Below are 12,930 nucleotides of genomic sequence, written 5' to 3'. Positions count from 1 at the left end.
AGATACAACTCATATAGGAAAATAGTCACTTTACCCTAAACATAGTCATTCTCTAAAGTCCTTCATCTATGGCAAGGAATAAAATAAAGAACTAATGTTTCTACTTATATTTGAATTTATTTACTTTGTAGTTTTGGAAATTTCTGAACAAAAGGTGAAATTGTATTTTCCTCCAATTTCACAGATTTTCAACTTTGATGCTTTTACAATCATACACACTTAACAGAATAAAATTATAACACTTAAATATCACAAAATTAAGCCACTGTGTCTATTTTTTAAAGTTTATTTAGCATCAACATAAGCTGTTTAGAAAATCTGAGTAGGATATTTTTGCCTTCATTCTTATTTTCTTCTTTAACTCCCTAGAGGTACCTTGTCTAGGATGCATAGTTATGTATTTCTACAAACAAGGAAGCACATATAATTATCTATAAAATTTACAGCTCATCAATCTAGCTATTTTTCTGTTGTTTTCCTTTTCATTGCACCTTTGAAAGCTTAACAGATCACATAAGAATACTTGGCTATTCTTACAACTTTTTGAATTTGGGTCATGGCCCCGGACTTCACTCTGAGTGTTTTTCTGCTACACCTTTTATAACATTAGTTATGCAAATATGGACAGCAAAAACAAAGGTTTTCTATTTAGAGAGTTGTATCGTAGGATTCTTTCCCATATTTACTCAGTACATCCATTCTCATGAAAGTCTCAGTGAGGTCAATGAAAATTCTGAACATGTGAAGTTTATGCTGGGCTGCTCTAGATTGGCATCCACAGAGTCTGCTCAAGGGCTGGTAGGAGCAGCAATAAAAACTCATTAGTGATGGAGTTCCAGTCCAGAGCACAACAAGACCTGGACTGCATGTTGTACAGTGCCAATATTTGCATCTATGGGACTTCCAAAATGGGGGGAGGTGAGTGCAAATGGTGACAATGACTGAATTAATAATCAAGACTGAAAGAATTCGCAAGGTGAACAGTATGTTTGTAAGGTGGGAGCCTGATTGAGAATAGCTTTGAAATTTAATTAATAAAAGTAATCAGGAAACATTACCTATTATTTTCTTGGCTGTTTCACAAATTATGATACGATCAAGTTCTGTGAACAAGCTGATTGCCAATAATTTCATTCCAACACTCTAAGGTTGAACCTAAGGTTTTCAGAAGCATAGGAGTCTACGTAGTGGCTGTGTTATGTACATACTTCCATGATGAAATCTTTATGAGTTTTTTTCACTGTTCTGTGACTTAGTCATCTAATTCAACAGTAATGACACTTGCCAAGCGTGACTTCCTCTCACATGAAGGCACCTGGAGACCCAGGTGTGCTTCTGCAACAGAACTGTGAGAACTGGTTACTTCTTAATTTGACCAGGTTCAACTTCAAATTAAGAAGTAGGCAAAATTTGTTATTAGTGCTCTACCACTCTCCTTTTTTTCTGGTAGTTCACATCTCCTTGCATTTAATATGCCCTTTTTTTTCTGTCTCAGATGATTGTTAAATAAGTCACACTAAAGAAAACCCTTTCTAGATGTAATGAAGCTATGGGCTCAAGATTCAAAGAAAGAGATGTGTATTCCAAACATGTCAGAAAGTGAGTGAGGTAGCCACCCCTCAGATTACCCCATGTGAAGATATACGATTCTGCTTTGAAATAAGGTAGACTCCTTTGTAAGAATGATATGAGCCCTCTAAGCCAGCCTCTCACCAAACTAAGGAATCCTTTCAGTGACCATCTGGACAGTTGTCCTGCCGCAAACTCATTGATTCATAAACCAAGTAGTTTTACTAATTGAGGGCTCTAACCAGAGCTTTCATTTTTATATTAAACTGAAATTTATTTATCAGTTTTCTATTTTTCTGTACTGCCATGTTTGAGTCATAAAATATCCTTATTCCTCTTTTCCTTAGTAGAATGGATTTATTCATTTATTTGAAGAAATAAATCATAATAAAGCATGGTTTTCTGAGACTAAGCAAACATAAAGGAAATATACCTGGACTTGATTTGAGTAATGTTAGGGGACAAAACTGTAAGAATGATATTTAAAAATTAATCATACTTAAACCTGAATATTAGCCTGATCGAAATAAGGCACTGTTCAGAAATTGTCAGAATTTTTTAACCAAATGGAATAATGACAATAATCTCAAAAATAATTCCGAAATCAAATAATTATGCATCTTGTTCTAAATATATTACACATATTAATCCATTTAATCTTCACAAAATACCCTGTGAGTTAGGTATTATTATTATCTCCTTTTTTCTACAAATGAGGAAAATGAGGCCCAGAACAGTTAAAAAGCTTGCCCAAGGTGCAAAGTAGAGAATTGAGATTTATTAAATTATTTAAAGTTAAAATTGTATTTTAAAATACAACAAACAGCCTAAATATGAAAGGTCAATGACAGTAACAGTTAATCATTCTTTCATACTTTTTTTTTGTTATTTACAGATACTACCATGTATAGCAGGCATAAGTTAAATAAAAAGCCATTATGGTGAAAAAGGAAAGTATATTTTCATCAAAGAAAAAGGTAGAAAAGAGAATAAAGATTTTAAGTAAAATGTTTTGTGTAGTTTTAGAAAATGCTTCTATTAATTGCTATCCAGAAGGCATCTATTAAGATTGTATAAAAGATGCAACAAACAATTTGGGTGTCTAATTCTGATTAGACTAATGTTCAGGTTTAAGAATGGTTGATTTTTAAATATCCTTCTTACCTATACAGTTTGGGCCCCTAATTATAACACTCAAGCAAATGATAAACCCATGTACACTTCCTTCATGTTTGCCTATCCTCATAAACCTTTGAATAGATAGTAAAAGCAAAAGGCTAAAAAGGCTTTGTAACCTAAATATATTAATCTTTCATATACTTCTGAGAACAATAAAGCAGGATTTAAAAAAGATGTATTGTGTATAAGGTTGAATTTTTGAATTATTCTTTGAAAATATTTATAATCAATGTATTAATATAAACATGCTATTTTCTACTTATGAGATTATTTTAGAAATTGACAATTTTTAACTTACCATCAATAAGTATTGACTTTTCACATAGTGAAGATAAGTTGCTCTAATTTATTCCTAATCTTCTCTAGTATTGGCAATAATGAAGAATAAACATGCCAGTGCAGGATAACAGCCAGAATAAATGGGTGAAAATAAACCTAGAAAAATTAATGTGTTGGCCTTGGCTTCAGCATCGTCACACTTTGATTTGTTAAACTATGGTTGTAAAATATAAATAGTTTATATGAATATATCACATATATTCACTGTTCACACTTTTATTTCTTTATTATTTCAAAGAATAGTTACTGAGGCTTACCACATGCATAGCAGGTATCATTTACTGATAGTACAAACAAATTTTGCACATGATGCTGCTTTCTGGGTTGACAGCATTAACTGGAACCTGGCCTTTGCCCTTAGGAAGATTACAATTAACTAGAAAATAGAATCATATAAAAATATATGCAGAAAATCATAGTATATGGACGAGAGGCTAGACTATAGCATAGGCAGAATGCTATAATTCTGTGATAGTAGAGAAACACTTCACCAAGGAAATACCTTTTGAATTGATCTTAAAAAAATAAATGAATATATTGAGTGGAGAAGTTAGAAAATGACATTTTATTGAGTGGAGGTATCCTGTGCATGGAAAGACAAAAGGGCATGAGAAGTGCCTGGAAAGGTAAATGCTGCAAATACACAGGTAGTATGGGTGGAGTTGTCTCAGTGAACAGTGAACTTTGCGAATAATCCTATTACTTATGACATCAAATCTATTGTTTCTAAAAAGCACCATTATTTACTTCTGAGAAAGAAAAAAAAACTGTCAGTTAAACTATAACACAATGTTCCTTATCACTGGCACGTTGGCCAGTGTAACTACCTCCCTGTACATATAGGTAAATGGGTAGGTAGATAGATATATCTAGATAGCTAATCATACTTGTTGAAATAACTTTTTTTTTGAGGTAGGGTCTCTCTGTCATGCTGGGGTACAGTGCTGCAATCTCAGCTCACTGTAACCTGGACTTCCAGGGCTCAGGTGTTCCTATTACCTGAGCCTCACAAGTAGCTAGGACTACGGGTGTGCTCCACCATGCCTGGCTAATTTTTGTGGGTTTTTTTTGTATACGTGGAATTTTGCCATGCTGCCAAGGCTCATCTCTATCTCCTGGCCTCAAGCAATTTGCCTGCCTCAGCTTCCCAAAGTACTGGGATTACAGACGTGAGCCATCATGGTTGACCTGAAGAAACTGTTTTAAATATCAAGTGTTGATTTTTATCATGTACAAATTTTGTACATACATAAAAATTCATGAGTAAAATAAATTTGTTAAGGTATTTTAAAATCACTTTTATGTTCAGAGTCCCTCTAGCCAGCTCTTCTTTTTTTTTTTTTTTTAATACTTTAAGTTCTAGGGTACATGTGCACAAAGTGCAGGTTTGTTATGTATATATACATGTGCCTAAAACCATAAAAACCCTAGAAGAAAACCTAGGCTATCCAGCTGTTCTATCAGAACAGCTTTGACTCATAGTCATCAATATCAATGTTTTCTCCTCTATGGTATCTCCTTTTATGATTGAGTATTTTCTAAAAGAGTGTTCCACTATGGTCTGAAGGATTTTCTTCCAGGCCTTGACACTTATTCCACAAGTTTAAGGCACTTATGAAGACAAAATAACCATGTCAAAACTGCTGCTGTCCACATCCTAATTCAGAATGGTACAATATGAAAAAGTAGATTTCTAACAGTGAAGAGTCTTAGAAAAACATATTATTATTTTCTCAATAGCATTTTATTGCATATATTACCATTATTTGACAACTTTAGGAAATAATCGCATTTCAATTCATATTTAACACAAAATATATATATTTTCTCACTTGGAGCAGCTTTGCATGATTTTATGGTCACAAATACAAGTGATTGGATTTTGGTATCTTTGATAATATTCATGTTCCCATATTTTACTTACTCTACTCCATTGATATAAGACAGGCGTTTTGCGTTTTTCATAACTAGATTTACCTTTTGTTTTGTGGCAATACTGTTATTGATAAAGTATAGAAGAATAATCTCTAAAACTTCCAATCATTTAGAAATCAAATTTTTAAAATGGAAGAATCTCCTGAAGGTCAGCAATTTTGATGCCTACTTGATACAGTTAATAAAAATGGGCTAGCCCAGCAACTACAATCTATCAAAGCAAATTCTGTCTCACTTTTTGATGAGGAAAAACTTTAAGATGTCATTTTCTCTATGATTTCGTTGGATTGTGAAGCTCCACAATACAAAATGCATGTTATTTACTCCTATCCTGAGGTCATGTAGTCAGTAATATGATGAAGAGTGTTGGAAAACAAACTAAAGGTGTGGGAATAAGTTTCATAAGACTCCTTCAATTATTTAAATCCATGTTTCTAAATTGCACGCATGTTTAACTGTATTACATCATTTCTACATTGAAGATAAGATTGTTGCGAAGACCAAATAGATAGGTAGATACACAGACAGGCAGATAAAAGAAGACAAAATAACAAACAAATGAAGCCCTCCAGGGTTTTATTTTGACAAGCCAAACATTGTCACACAATATTGAAATTATTGCATATAGACATTAAATGATGCCAAATGCATAAGAGGGTATTATCCACTCCGAGCTGAATGCTCTGTTTAAAATATAAAGGTAACACAACAATAGCACCAAGAACATTAGCATTATATAGACCTTAAAACACATAAGAATAATAAATTGCAAAATATATAGAATATTCTTTATTAATATAAAGAATAATAAATTGCCAGCTATTAATTGTTTTTGGATAGTAAAACAGAGGATTATAAATATTCCTGTTTAATACTTGATCTCAATATTATAATTTTGCCACATGCTAACTTTTCTTCACAAATTCAAATTTGAATATATGGGGTTGAATACATATAAAATACATGTTCTAAAAATTCTCTCCATAGAAAACATTTTTAGTATTATTCATTTGAATGTTACTGAATTTTAATTTATTCCAAAATATTTTAATTGGAATAATCTCCAACTTAAAGATACTTTATATAATTTATCTCCTTTTCTAAGTAGAAAATGTATGGACACATCAACAAAATGTTGTTACGAATTCTATTTAGGTGATAATTCAAAAAACAAGACAAATTAATGTTTTGAATAAATACTGTGCTTATCCTATTGTTTCTTCTTAGTTTCATTATTGATTCATCCCAATAATTTACTTATCTTGATTAGATTAGTAAAACTAATATCTTTGGGAAGTTTCTATATTTAAATAAAGTATTTTTGTTTTGTTATATAAGTGTCATAATTAAAAAGGCATAATTATATTTCCCTAAAAATATATTACAAAACAATTCAGACACAGTAAAATGGCAATTTTTTTCTCAGAATAAAACAAACTTAAATATATAAATTATTATTAAAATTTCACAGGAATTCATAGTAATTTTTATTTTTAAATTTCACATACCATATGCTAATTTTATATTGATAGCCGTGTGTCTGGCTAAGAATCAAGGTGATTCTGCTTAATAAAATTTTGCCAACTAAACTACTAAATTACCCAAATTTGGGCCTTGTTAAATTCAACAACATTTGTTATAATTAACCCATGTAATTAGTATATTTATGAAAAAGGTACATTAAAGGACTGGACATTAAAAACAGTAAAATTAAATATAAAACAGCAAAAAATCATAAATATTTAACTTTTGACAATAAATTCGCAAATATCTGACTAAATCATATTCCAGGTACAATTTCTAACAGCTTTGTAAAAACTAAAGGGAGGTCACAAATTGAGAAAGATAATTGAGTTCAAAAAAAGCAAAATCAGGCTATAACAACAGGCGTCATTTTCAGTAAAGTGTAAGTGCCTGATATTTAGAAATCTGCAGATAAAAATACTGAAATACAGCAAATAATTCAGTCAGAAATCAGAGGATATGTGACGAGTGGGTGACTATGAAGGGAAAGGTACTTGAGTATGTGGGGAGACAGTGTGATTCTAAAGTTTGAAAGGAAATGAAAAATCAAATGAAACAGACTAAGCCTCCACTCTCCTTTCTTTCAGAAAGAAGCCTGGGATGATAGAGTTTATTTTACTTTTGGCCAAGGAAATTGTCCCTTTAAGCTATGGGAATGAATTGTCTCTTTTTAACTGCATTTTCTCCCTGCAGTACATAATCACTGTCTGTCACACTTTGATGTCATAATCATCGGCTGAAGCTCCACCGTTAAAGAGTAAATCTGCTTAACTCACAAAAAAAGGAGGAAAATTGCACAGAGGCACTTGCTTCTCTTGCCTCAATGGCCGCCCATTTGAATTACAGAAGTGCAGTATTATGTCACTTTGGTATTACGGGTGCCATTTCAAAAGCCAAAAGCCTATTTTTTAAAATATATCTTAATCATTTCAAATAGAAACAGCAATTATTTGCCATTAAATGAGCATTGTGTGTGTGTGTGTGTCTGTGTGTCTGTGTGTCTATGCGCGTGCGTGCATGCATGAGCAGCATTAAGAAGGCATTAAACAGCGGAAGAATGTCAATGTATCTTCAAGCTGCAACTTCCCAACTGCAAAGAGCTCTTAAACTTTGCATCTACTTCCCTCTCTGAAGAAATGTTTTGCATTAAGAGTTCAGTCCTAAAGGATATCTCTTAATTTGCCCTTCCTGTAGCAGATAAAAGGATAATTAAGTTAATCTTGTGAAATAAAGTGGAAATATTTTACCAAGATTAATTTTATGTCAAATCAATGTGGTTTTTATTATTCAATGTTTTTAAAAAGTGAAAACCTGAATATTCATTCATTTATTCTTGATCTTGGCTTAGCTGGCTATGGAATAATTTATTTTTACAAATGATGCATGGCATATTTCTGATCAGAACAATTTTAATATCAGTAAAAGGAGCTTCTCCCTCCTTACATTGTTTTTTCATTTTTTGTTGTGTTCTACTATTATGCAGCTGGATGTCATGTCAAAAATTTCACAATTTCAAGAAAAAATTGAGAGTCCATGTAAGTGGCCCATGTCATTTCCTCTGCAAGCATTTTCCACTTGAATTCAAGTTTTCTTTGAATTTTCTCATATATCCTGTAAGAATTGTTAAATGCATAAAGATAAAAAATCTCACTTTATTAGTTTCATGTCAATACTACTTTGTTGTATCATAATGGGTATTACATATGTTGAAGAAACCCCACAGGAAATTGTGTCAGTCTATTTTGTGTATAAAAATACTTAAAGCTTGTCCTATTAAGAACAGGGTATCTGAACCTCTATTTAAGTGGTTCCCTGCTGTTGCTCTGGCACTTACCCTTTTAATAATAATAAAGAGTTCCTCAAAAAAAGTCCTTTGAAAGATTATTTTAAATCAGCTTTCACACTAAAACATTCAAAAACCAATATGTGTTATACTGTAAGTCATCATGCAGGCAGTAAAGAAATTGCTGCACTGAATGTTCAATGTTTATTTTGTATGAAGTGGATAACCTTGGGTTAATTTTCAATCCTTTAGTAATGTGATAAAGTCCGTTCGATGTAACCTTTTTGATATAATGGATTTCAGTAGGGTGGGTGTTTTTCTTACTGCTGTGTCTCTAGTTGTCATTTGATGATGAAAGATATTTTGATCTTGTCTCCAAATTTAATCACTTACATGATTTAAAATGGGTTAGGTCACTTGCTATAATAAGGTAAAAACATGATTACTTTTTTGTCATTATGTAAAGATATATTATTCAGTAAATTAATACAAACAACTTTTTAAGCCTCCTAAAATATGTAAAATTCACTAATCATCTTTTGGTCTGTCTTAAAACAAACTCATCTAATGCATTTCAACATAACCATTCCTTTGTTCGTAAAATCTATTATCTCAGAGTTTCTAATTACAACTTGTAAATTACAAATTTAGGTAATGCATCCAGAAATAAGAAAGGTATAGTAAGAAAATGAGATACTTCCTACAAAATGAGGATGAATTGTTTTCATAACTTGATCACTAGAAACAGTACCTGCCTTCCTAGATATAATTTGTCAGAGATTGCATTTTTCTTGCATGTGATACCATGATAAGTTTTAAAACTTTGTCGATGGGTAAATCCTTAAAAAGGAAGCTTTAAATCATATGTTTAAAGGGATCCAGTTCCCATTGTAAGACTGCCCACACTTTTTTCACACCAAAAGGGGATGCTATTCACTAACGAGAGAAAGGCTTGACACAGCAAGCAGTGTGAATCACAGTTCACCCAGGGGTTGTGCAGCTGTGAGGGCAGAACACCTTCATAAATCAGGACATTTGGGGCTTTCTTCCCTCCATCTCCACTTTTTAGGTAATTACACATTCTGAGTTGCAAAACAGTGTGCACTGTATCTAAAAGTCATGAGTTCTGCATTCTGTACCCCATCCCTCACCTCTCACTTCAACCTAGCTCATGGGAACAGGGCCCTTATAGATTTGTTAATATGAGCATTGTAAGCAAAATAAAATTTGTAAATTAGATTAACAACAGTTAAATCTCCTCAAATAAATTTTCTGCAAATGTGCAGCGGTTTAAAAGCCACAGTGCTTTCTCGCTCTCTTTTGTTGTTGTTGTTTTTTTTTTTTTTTTTTTTTTTTTGAGTTTTGCCCTTGTTGCCCAGACTGGAGTGCAATGGCGCGATCTCAGCTCACCGCCACCTGTGCTTCCTGGGTTCAAGAGATTCCCCTGCCTCAGCCTCCTGAGTATCTGTCATGTGCCACCACGCTTGGCTAATTTTGTATCTTTAGTAGAGAAGGGGTTTCTCCATGTTGGTCAGGCTGGTCTTGAACTGCCGACCTCAGGTGATCCGCCCGCCTTGGCCTCCCGAAGTGCTGGGATTACAGGCATGAGCCACCACACCCAGCCCATAATGTTCTTAATATGCAGTACTGATTTTCCAATGGTCTGAGGCCTAGGTTGGAAAAATCATAGTAAGTAGAGGATACATAACTGCATTGATGTAATATTTGTTAGATAGATGATAGATAGATAGATAGATAGATAGATAGATAGATAGATAGATAGATAGATGAGAGATAGATGTGAAAGGCAATGAGAGAGGAACCATGAATGCTCTAATATTGTTAACTATTATTGACAGAGAATTGCAGTTATCATGCAGGTAGGAGAAAAATAATGGTCTTAAATGTCATATTCAAGCATTTTTCCACTGAGCTTCATGATAAGAGACATGACATGACTGTGTCTGAACTTTAGAGAGACACATCTGGAGGCAGTTTGCATAACCGTTTGGTGGGATTGATAAGGAGAATGTAGGGAAGCTAGCAAGAAAGTAAAATTGGAAATACAAATCTACAGTTATGAAGACCTAAGTTAGGAATTCTGCAGTAAAAATGGAGAGGAATCAACAAAATTGGTAGCATCCTATGGGATGCAATAAATAAATTTAGGGACTAGTTAGAAATTGGTTGCAGTAAGGGGGAGGGTTATTTTGTTTGATTATTTGTTTTGTTTTTCTTATATCCAAGGGTTTTGGAAAGGGAAAATAAAAATTATGCCGTGAGTGATGGCTTTAAGCTTTCTGGCTTGGAGGTCTGAGAGGAAGGTGATCATAATTGAGACACAGGACGTATGAACACAGAACAGAGTTATATGAGAGAAAACAAAGACAGTTATTTTGAAAACATGATCAGTTATTGCACTCAATAATGCCATATTGATGTAATATTACCTTAGTGTAATATATTACAATGATGTAATATTAATGTAATGTAATGTAGCAATAAGAAAAAGTGTATTATTTATTTTATTCAGATCATTTTATTCTTAACATTGTGTTTCTTCTTAGCGCTGATGCCTGCCTGCTCACTAGCCAGTGGCGACACTCTCCTGTCCTCTTTTTTTAAATCAACTAACTTCCAATAGACTCCAATCACATGAGGCACATTCATTCTCTATATGCTTATTTATGGACTTCCATGTATCTGTATTTTTCTGTCTAGTAAAACCCTGCCAATCCTTTGAGCCCTGATAAAAAGTGTTCTCTTATTTGTGGTTATTCCTTCCTGCTCCCTTCATCTCCATGTCTATAGCACTTGATTCACACTGCTGCTCTAGCACTATCTCCTTATGTTGGTAGGAGTCATTTTTTCAGTCCCTTTCTCCACTCTTGTCCAGCAGACAGACAGATTGTGAGGACTTCAGTAATAGAGGCTGTCTCTCATTCGCACTTGTATGTCTGACCATTATACAAATACCTATGAGAGGACCTCAATAATTTTCCATTGGGTTGAACTGAAGAGATAAAATATGTGGCTCAACTGGCATGAGCATTGAAAATTAATTTAATAACTAATTAAACAACCTACGAATATATTCCTCATCCTCACATGAAAGCCAGAAGTCCTCAGGGGTTTTCCTACCCATTGAGATGCAGCTATTTGCTTCGAGGATGCTCCTTCCTTATATCATGCCCGCTGGAATTCCAGAGCATGCTGCAAGTATTCTCTATTTAACTGAAGGTCTTAGGATAACCTTATATTCTCATGTTCAACTCTGGAGATACACTATTTTCTTTATCGATTTAGTTCAGTTGTTAGCTCATGTCACTATCCCCCACATGTTGCTTATGTTCTGAATTGCTTGGAACCCAGGCATAAAACTTCAGTTGGGTTTCATAACAAGTCTAACCATTATCAAATGTGTGCATATGTGTGTAATGGGCTACATTAATGGATGTGAGGCTAAGTTGGGGTGCTAATTTTGCAGACGCAAATTACCTTAAATCTAATATTTGACTTTACTCATAGTTTTTCTAAAAGCCTGAATCAACTAACAGGTATATTTTAGTGATCACTTCACAACACACTGTCCTAGCTTCACACCACCTTATTGGCTCCCTGATAGATTTCTCCTCCTTCTGCTTTACTACTTCCCTTCAGCTTTTTCTGTCTTGGTTATTCAACATGATCCAGTTGTAACAGCCCTTTCTGTCCACCTTTGCTGCTCAGATCCACTCAAGAAGTATGATTGTATACAGGAGGTGTTTTTTTTTTTTTCTCCATAACTTCCCTATATTCAAATTATATTTTCTTTAGTAAAGAAGGTAAAACGTGATTGTTACAAAATTAGCCTAGACATTTTTCATTAGATGGTAGGAGTAGAAGTAGTATAAGTTCTCTTATATTTTTCAATAATATCACATATAGTTCATATTTCTGCATTCTCTGAGAATTCTTCAATTTTATGCATTTTCTTTCTTAGTGTCGATTTGGCATTTTCTACGGACAAAGTAGAGTTTTTCATCTTTACTTTCAAAATTATTAGGTATAAATGTAAAATTATTCAGTTTCCTTTATTAACCTCAACTTTGTAATTTAGCTTGTACTCCTCCCCTTTCCATAACCCATTCATTTACAAATGTATTTCCAACTAAGTTCAAGTATCCTTTTGCCTTGATCTTAGCTTTAAACTGCTTTACAATTATCTTCACTATAGAATCAGGAAACTAGCACTATTATCGTCTTGATTTCTTGACATTATCTATCATTGTTTTTATTCTGACTCCTAAGGTTTATTATTTGTTTTGATAATCTTTTTTTTTTTACTTTTACAATTAACACGTTGATATTAAATTCTTTATATAAGATTAAATATTCTACATCTCATATTTCAAGCAGTTGTCAAGAAAACTTTTCCACTGAGAAACCATTATGCTACTTGAAAATCTGAAATTATAATTTCTTTGTTTTTTATCAGTCTTGTTTTTCTTACCATTATTAGATCAATATCATCTTTTTGTGTCTTAAACATGTGGTTCACAGCCATGCCACTTCTCATACCACATTCCATGTATTCCTAACCCTGTTTCTTCCTTCACATT

This window comes from Gorilla gorilla, chromosome 5 (genome assembly GCF_029281585.2).
Source record: "Gorilla gorilla gorilla isolate KB3781 chromosome 5, NHGRI_mGorGor1-v2.1_pri, whole genome shotgun sequence".
In the NCBI taxonomy this organism is placed as follows: domain Eukaryota; kingdom Metazoa; phylum Chordata; class Mammalia; order Primates; family Hominidae; genus Gorilla; species Gorilla gorilla.
Note: the sequence above shows the minus strand (reverse complement) of the source record.